Source organism: Numida meleagris, chromosome 7, assembly GCF_002078875.1.
Source record: "Numida meleagris isolate 19003 breed g44 Domestic line chromosome 7, NumMel1.0, whole genome shotgun sequence".
NCBI classification, from domain to species: Eukaryota; Metazoa; Chordata; class Aves; order Galliformes; family Numididae; genus Numida; species Numida meleagris.
This window is the reverse complement of record NC_034415.1, coordinates 12,511,533-12,519,305: the sequence shown is the minus strand read 5'-3', so window position 1 is coordinate 12,519,305 and position 7,773 is coordinate 12,511,533. Positions and strand designations below refer to the sequence as shown.

Below are 7,773 nucleotides of genomic sequence, written 5' to 3'. Positions count from 1 at the left end.
CCGCGTGGCTCAGGCTCCAACGCTATCCTTGGTTATAAAAGACAGATGCGGGATCAGCAGCACGTGTTCATCTTTGCAGCATGTTTGCACGCTTCTCTAGGCTAATCTCTACAAGAATCGAGCTGCTCCTTGCTCAAGCAGTGGTTCGGCAGGCCCACTCCCACCTTCGAGCTTTCCCTCCCGGGGCTGCAGCCCTGGGCAGCACACTGCCTGCAGCTCCTGGGCTGCCAGGACAAGTGGCCAAGATCACTGAACTCTCAGAGTGACAGGTGATCGATATGCCTAACAATTAGTATCAAATATACAGTAAATGATGCATAATATCATTGGTGAAAAATGTTCTATTTAGGCAGAATGTAGATTGATGTCAGAAAATGCTCTTTAGTGTGTGAAATAATCAAGTCAACTGCTTGATGGATGTACTCTATAGTCTATTTACATAGCTCAGATTCAATACACTTACACGATATTTGCATCAGAAACATATCTATAGTCAACCAATGGGGAAGAATACATGATTTTACCAACATGCTTATACATTAATAATATTACTTGGCAATCTGATGTTTCAAGACCCAGGGTGAATTACTTATTAAAAACCCATATACAGCTATCTGTCTTTATCTTTCTTTCTGTGTGAGCCATAATGGCCCTGATTGTTTTCAAAATTACATTTGGCCAGGATATGACTGTTACATGAAACCTCTTAAACCAATATCATTTCCCTCACTGATAAAATACATTATACTGCTGGGTGCATTGAGCCAAACCATTAACGAAGGAAGCTTAACCTAACCTTTGTGCTTTGTGACCAGCTGTTATGGCAAACTAACATTTCAGAAATTGTTTCAAAAGTGAAGTTGACATGATTATGAATATTTATATTAAGTTCACTTATATCTTGGAGCTTCTGCTATCATCCTCACTTTTAATGGTTTGAGTTTTGCAGGAGAGCGAGTTACTTGGGAAGACAGAAGGAAATGTACTCCATTTAGCATTGTTTAGGAACGCGGGCCCATGATAAATTAGCTAGATAAGGTCAAATTAAGTAAGGTCGGCTTTAAAACTTGAATCCAGGATGCATGAGAAAAACAAATACATGTATTCAGTTAAAATTTGAAAAGAGATGTGGCAGAAGTCATGGAGAAACCTCCAGTCAAATTATTCGTAACAGTGGCAGTATTTCAATAAAGCATCTTAAGCTCTGTTGCCTCTTCTTAGAGCAAGGCAAGACTCTTGGACCTCCTGGCCAAGACAACAGTGTCTGACAGAAAGCAAGCGATGCAACATCATTGAGAAACACTGCTCTGACAAGGAACTAATTAAGTCGTTTTTCTGAAGCTAATAATGAACTACATGTTCTAACATAAATGATTCTATGATTCTAGATCTTCATCATGACTTCTCACAACAGAAAGAGGAGACTTCATCATTTTCATGCTCAGCAAGATGATCCACAGAGCAAAATTAAAGGACATGACCCACCTGTAAGCAATAATAAGGCTTTGGTTTTTTATGGCACTTTTTTTCTTTGAGTGTACAATGGCTTTACAGAGTATGTCATGACCTGTAAGATCTTGAGGGCTTGTTCATGATGTGTTCCCATGGTCCGGACACAAAGACTGGCTCAGGATCACCAAAAGGAGAAGACAGACCCAGGCATCCTGGAAAAAAAGATGCATAATTCATTGTATATGCAAGTTGGAGGCACCACAGAGTATTGCTGTCTTGCCACAGCAGTCTCAGCCCACCATTCTGAACAATTTCCAGAGGAAAACCATCACAGAGGCTTACTTCTCTTTATTTTTGTCTTCTTTTGTTTCTCCTATTCATCTACTCTTTTGTCATTTCTGAAAACATTAAAAGCACCGAGTACATTCCCGATGTAGGCAGACGAAACAAAGTGATGCACTGCTAACTGTAGGATACAAAAGGTACATAACAGCTTCTGAACATGCCAGGACAGAACTATGTGTAATTTTAGTCTGTATACATGCAATTTTATCAGTGTAGATAACCAGTTTACAGCAAGTAAAGCACTGGGGTTGGCTTGCTTGTTTTATCGGCCCTCTGAAATTAGATACTTACAGCCCAGTTTGAACAAGTTTAAACCTGTTACTGAAGGTTCTGAACATGTGAGGGACACACTACATCCACAAGCATCTCAGTGGCTTGATGTCTGATGACACAAAGAGTTTCCTGGTAAAATTCAGTTCATCTCTAGGGAGGGCACTGAGGACTGCCGACCCAGAGGAAATTATGGGGCTTCTGGCCATATTGTGCTTTCCTGACCCTAACCCCTCGGAATGTGCTCAGACACCAAACACCTGAGTGTAACATGGGTGGGGAGGAGTGCAACATTGTTCACTTGGAGGATGACCGTGAGCCAGTGTGAAAAAGTAAATGCTGTTTTGTCTGAGATGTTTCTGGTGTGAACTGGAGGTGGTAGCAGTAGAAGATGCTGGTAAGATCTAGTTTGAAACATCTAGTGACTGAGTACAAGAGCTTTAAGTGAATGATGTGCAGAAGCACAGTGCTGCTCCTGGGATTTATCACATCACCTGAGATCCAGTGAAGGAGATGAAGCTAAAGAGATGGGCTTGATGAGCCCAACAGTGGGAATGGACAGGGAGCAGAACAGCTCTGCATCAGGATGAGAAGGAGAGGCAGAGAAATGAGCGAGAGGACAGTATTTTTGTAGAAACACGGATTTAACCTGGCAGGTGCTCAGTAAACACCATAGTAAAGAACGCATCATCACCTGACGTCCCTTCCATTCATATTTACCCTCTTACACCACTTCAAAGCAGCACCCAATTCCCTTTCTAACTTCTCCCATTTGCAAATGATGCTCTGCACCCCAAAGCTAGTGAGCTTCTCAAGCTGAAAAGGAGGGATGTTCTTAGTACTCTTGTTAGTGCTGTCAAGCAGTCTGAAATGGAAGCTAGCAGTTGTCTTTCCAAATGGCTATAGCTACATGTAGCCTAGAAGTGGTAAACTAAAAAATCTTTTTATATTTGAACTCCTTCCAATTTCATTCAGCAGGATACTGGCAGGCCACTTTCTGTGTTGATTATTTCTGTCCTGCTTGCCTGGCCATACAGAGCACTGGATTGAAAGTATCACACTTCACCATTTGTTAATACTTCCAGTTGAACACAGAAAGAAATTGAAATAAAGAATTTTCACCTAGAGACAAATCTCCGAAAGATGGCAAAAGGGAGAGAAGATGCCATTGGAGTCTGAAGAGACACATATCTCACCCATCTACAACAATCTCTCCTAGTTCTAGAAATCCTTAAGAGCAGAAGAATGACACATTGTATTACTCACTGGAAAGCGCTTAATGGGTCTGATCCTGAAATGAATTACTCTGGCTTAAATCTGGAGTGACTCCAACAAAGTCAGAAATTAATCAAGAACTTTTAATGCCTGATTAGGAAAGACTGCCTCTGTGTTGCTGGCAGGTATAAATGAGAAGACCCAGGCATAAAATTACCTCATTGCCCCCACAAATCAGTGAGCTAAATGGCTGCATCTTGACATTCGCACCATCAGTAAATTATAGCGAGACACAAAAATCTGGGAACAACTCAATGTGAGTGCAAAACTGAAGCTAAAAGCCAAAGTGTATGAAGCCCACTAATACAAATATTACCTGCTAAAGCTCTGCATAGCACCAAGCCTCTGGGAGAGTGCAACGAAATGCAAGAGACTATGTTATCCAAAAAAACTGTCCTGGAAATCCTCTTACAAGAAATCACACCAGGACTTTTGCATGCTTTGAGGAGAGTCTCTCGTTGTACGGTACTCACATGCCCGGGTGCTGGTTGTACCTGCAGGCCATGGCAAATCTGGTAATCCACATGTGCCAAATGTACTATCCTTCTAGCTGTTGAGGTAGGTGTCACCTGCAGTCAGAAGATTTCTCACAAAAACTCTCAAAGTTAAGTGAAATTGTTTCAACTCTGTGGCATGTCCTGTATAATAGCAAGTACCTGTGAGAGAAAACTAAGCACACCATGCACACACTGAATCCACGTAGTAATTAAATTACTTCAATAATGGAAGCTAATCAGCAGCATTTGGAATTTAAAAAAAAAAAAAGAAAAGAAAAAAAAAAGACGAGATGTTTTCTAGACAGACAAAATCGGCGATTTTCTGAATCTATTTTAAATCTGCAGCTGAAAGATTCTGGTTAGAAAGATTCTAGCCTCCCTCTGAAGCACAAGCTCATTGTTTTGACAAGGTGTGGAACAAAGGGATGCTAAGAACTCACTGATAGAATATTTTAAAGCAATCTCATAGCCCTCACCTTCATTGCTCTGGGGTTCCACAGGACATTTTTGAAAAACACAATTCAGAGGGCTGAAGGAGACCTGTTCACACACAAGAAGTCATGAATACATTCTGGCTGAAGCCTGAAGAATCTCTTTTGGAAATCCCAGTGAAAGCGTATTGCTGTGCTGTTGCATCAGGAGGGCTGCCTTTCCCTACACAACTGTTGAACTGATGCTGCTGTAGTGAAAGTACCCCAGAAGTTATTTGGGAAAGATTAAAAAAAAGCATGGCAAAGCATCAGGAGCACTGCAGTGCTGTGTTTCCTCACCTGCAACGCCTACGTCACCCAGCCAGTACTGCCACAAGATCAAACTTTCCTTCTTGAATTCCTCCTCAGGCCTTTTCTCCTACTCCAATAATTCAGCCAGGAAAGTTTATAGCAGCAACTACTTCTACTGGGAATAAATATTCATAACTTGATATGCAGGTGCCGGTAAGGAGTCAGGAACATGTTGTTGCCCCATGAAGCCCCTTCCCTCAGTCCTAGCTCCCACTTCCTGCCACCTGCATCCATGCAGACCCCTGTGGTCCACACATGGGAGTTGAACACGGGGTTGTATTTAGCAAATAACAGAAAGAAGAGTGAGGCAGGCTAGACAGCCTTAGAACTTACTGCCCCAGCACAGGTTTCCTCGCACCCAGCCTCGGGTGTCACAGGCACACCGATGTGTCGCAACGACATGTCACACTGGAGCATCACCAGACTGCTTTCCAGCAGGCAACACCTCCCCATGGCACACACACTGTGTGTGTTGGTGTGTGAGGTGGAGATAAACTCATTAATGACTGTGAGTTGCCCATTCACTGTACTGTAGGAATTTTGTGGATACTGAGGTTAGAATTTCATCTCCTCTGCTTTCACGGATTTAACTAAATCTCACCCAGGATTTTGAAACATGCCAGGATCAGAGAACAAACTCTTTAAACATAAGCCTGTTTCTTACACTACAATTCCTCCAGTTGGGATCAGCAATAAAAGGAACAGTTTTGAGGTCTCCATCCTCACAGTGGCAGCCTTTAACAGTGCACAGATTGGGCCTGGGCAGCCAGGGCTCTTACTGATTTAACTGGGCTCTGGGTTCTCACCATGGGGGAAGCTATCACTTACCTCAGCCCAACCCTCGATCCCCAGATATGAACTATTTGGGGAGAAATGCTATCAGCTGATTAGACTGCAAGCTCCTTTCCTCAGGAAATCATTCTGTTTTGATGCTTATGAGTTTGGATGGGGCACAGATCAGCTGCAATCACCTAGCAAGCAGGGTATGTGAGCAAAAAGTGGGTCCTTGTGGAAAACCTGTGGACACAAAATCATCCTTAAAAAATGCATCCAGGGTTATATAATGCCTACTCAATTTATGATAGGAAACATGCCTCACCCTTCAGCTGAAATGAAACCAAAGTGTGAAATCTTGCTCACAGAGAGGTAGGCTGCTGCAGCTCCATAGGTTGGAAGAGGCAGGTTATACAGGTGGAGAGGTGCACTTTGTGACATCTGGTCTTTTGTCCCTGTGGCATCCAGGTACATGGAAGCCCTGTCCCACCAGACCTCCTTGCTAGCACGGGCTCATTTTCACAAGATAGTTAAGCCTCATGTCTGAGCATGCCCAGCAGCCCCAATTGCACCCAGAGAAGTGCCCAGACACCCAAGGGAAGGAGTGCCCGCCAGGCAGGGTTTCTTCTCTCATAAGTGATGCCTCTACCACCTTGGGCCTACCCATAGCCATGCACCTTTAAAGGAAGGAGCTACAGGGCTTGTCATGGCACAGACTTCATGGTGCTGCTGAGGCTTTCCCAACTGCCAGCTCCTTGCAGAGCCCGGGGGCCTATGAGCTCTCACCTCACGGCAGATGACAAGCTCGGTCTCCCAGCAGGAAGTGTTCTCAGTCCAATGTCCTGTACCCTCATTCTGCCTCCTCTGGGGCCAGGGGAGAAAGAACCATGGCCTGACAGCTCTGTGCGGGTGGTCTGTGCTGCAGCCCTGGAGAACAGGAGTGGGGAGTGCAGTGCGCGCTGAGCCACTGAAGTCTGGTTCAAACATACTTCAAAGCCCATGGAAGCCAACAGGGGTCTTATATGCCGCTACTGATATTCACATCAATCCGGAGCACTTTGTCCAAGTCCACACAGTGGGATCTCTACAGAGTTATAAATAGACCCCAACTCTCGGGACTCCCACTTCCGTGCTCAGTCCTGTTCTTACCGCTCCCTGGCTACACATGGCACTCGTGGATATTGTGTCTCATTTTTCCACTGACTACAATTCATTTCTCATCTTTCTAACAGAAAAAGAAAGATCCACAGCTTTGCTGGGACACTTGTTCATCTTTTCATCATGCTTATCCTTACTGCAAAGAGCTAATTGGGCAGTGGGCTGTCGGACAGACGGCTGAAGGAGAGAATCTCACCAAAACATGACATGTCTCCGAAATCTCAATGAAATGTGCTCATAGGATTTTACCAACTTACATTGCTAAATACTGATACTCAAGTCCAGCATTTTTTTGTTACTACAGGTAGATTTTGTGTCATCTTCATGTCATCTGAAGACCAACTCCATACATGGCCAAACCAGGTGTCTGCTGGACAGTCTGAGTACAGCCGGGGCTGGATACCTCAGGTCTGTAGAAACATTCCTGTTTTCAGTGAGACTAGGACAAAGCACCGTGTGTTCATTATACTTAAAGCTAAGCATAACGTCAAACAACAGAAACAAAGAAAATATACAGTGCAGTCAGTTTTATCCAAATTGTTGTCAGCTTTTATAGAACTATAGAGATCTGTAAAATGGTCTTTGTGTAAAATACTGCAACTGCAAACATAATAAAACTAAAATCAATGAACATTCTTTAAAATGAGTGAATACACCCACATAGTTCAAATTTCATTGTGTTTAGACACGCAGTAGATGTTCTGATACACCAGCTTTGATTTTGCCTTCCCCTCCTTCCAGATATTCTTTTTATCATGTTGCCTGTATGAAATGCATTGAACCCGGGGGGTTGGAGGGAAGCAGTGTTTGGTCTTAAGCATTCATTAAACATCTGTAGGAGTTAATACAAAGGAAGAGTCTTTGAATAAATCTAAAAAATTAGGAAATTGTACTTCTGATCTTGATTTCATCTTCATGCATCAACTAACACATTTCAATTTTGTTCATCTTTATTGTGTTTAAACCAAACACTGAAAACAACAACCCTCATCCAACTGTTATATATCATTTCTAATGACAGGGTAGCTTTTGTTCTAAATGCACATGTAAAAAGACTTTCACTTTAATATTCCAATTCTCAGCTCTTTAACTTAAAATAGTGCTTTACAAGTGATATCTACTGATAATGACATGCATTTACATTAGAATTCTGACTCAATTTTCTACCTTTCATAATCTACTTATATCTTTTGTTTTGTTTTAGATTCTTTTCCTTGCAG

At 42.7% G+C, this 7,773-nt stretch overlaps 1 long non-coding RNA gene across 1 annotated transcript in view; it reads right to left on the bottom strand.

Annotated features, from left to right (window-relative positions):
- LOC110402758 overlaps positions 1,517-7,773 on the bottom strand; it is a 38,965-nt gene continuing 32,708 nt past the window's right edge. The window contains exon 3 of the long non-coding RNA XR_002441287.1: positions 1,517-1,664. This is a non-coding gene — a long non-coding RNA (uncharacterized LOC110402758). The remainder of the gene's footprint in view (positions 1,665-7,773) is intronic.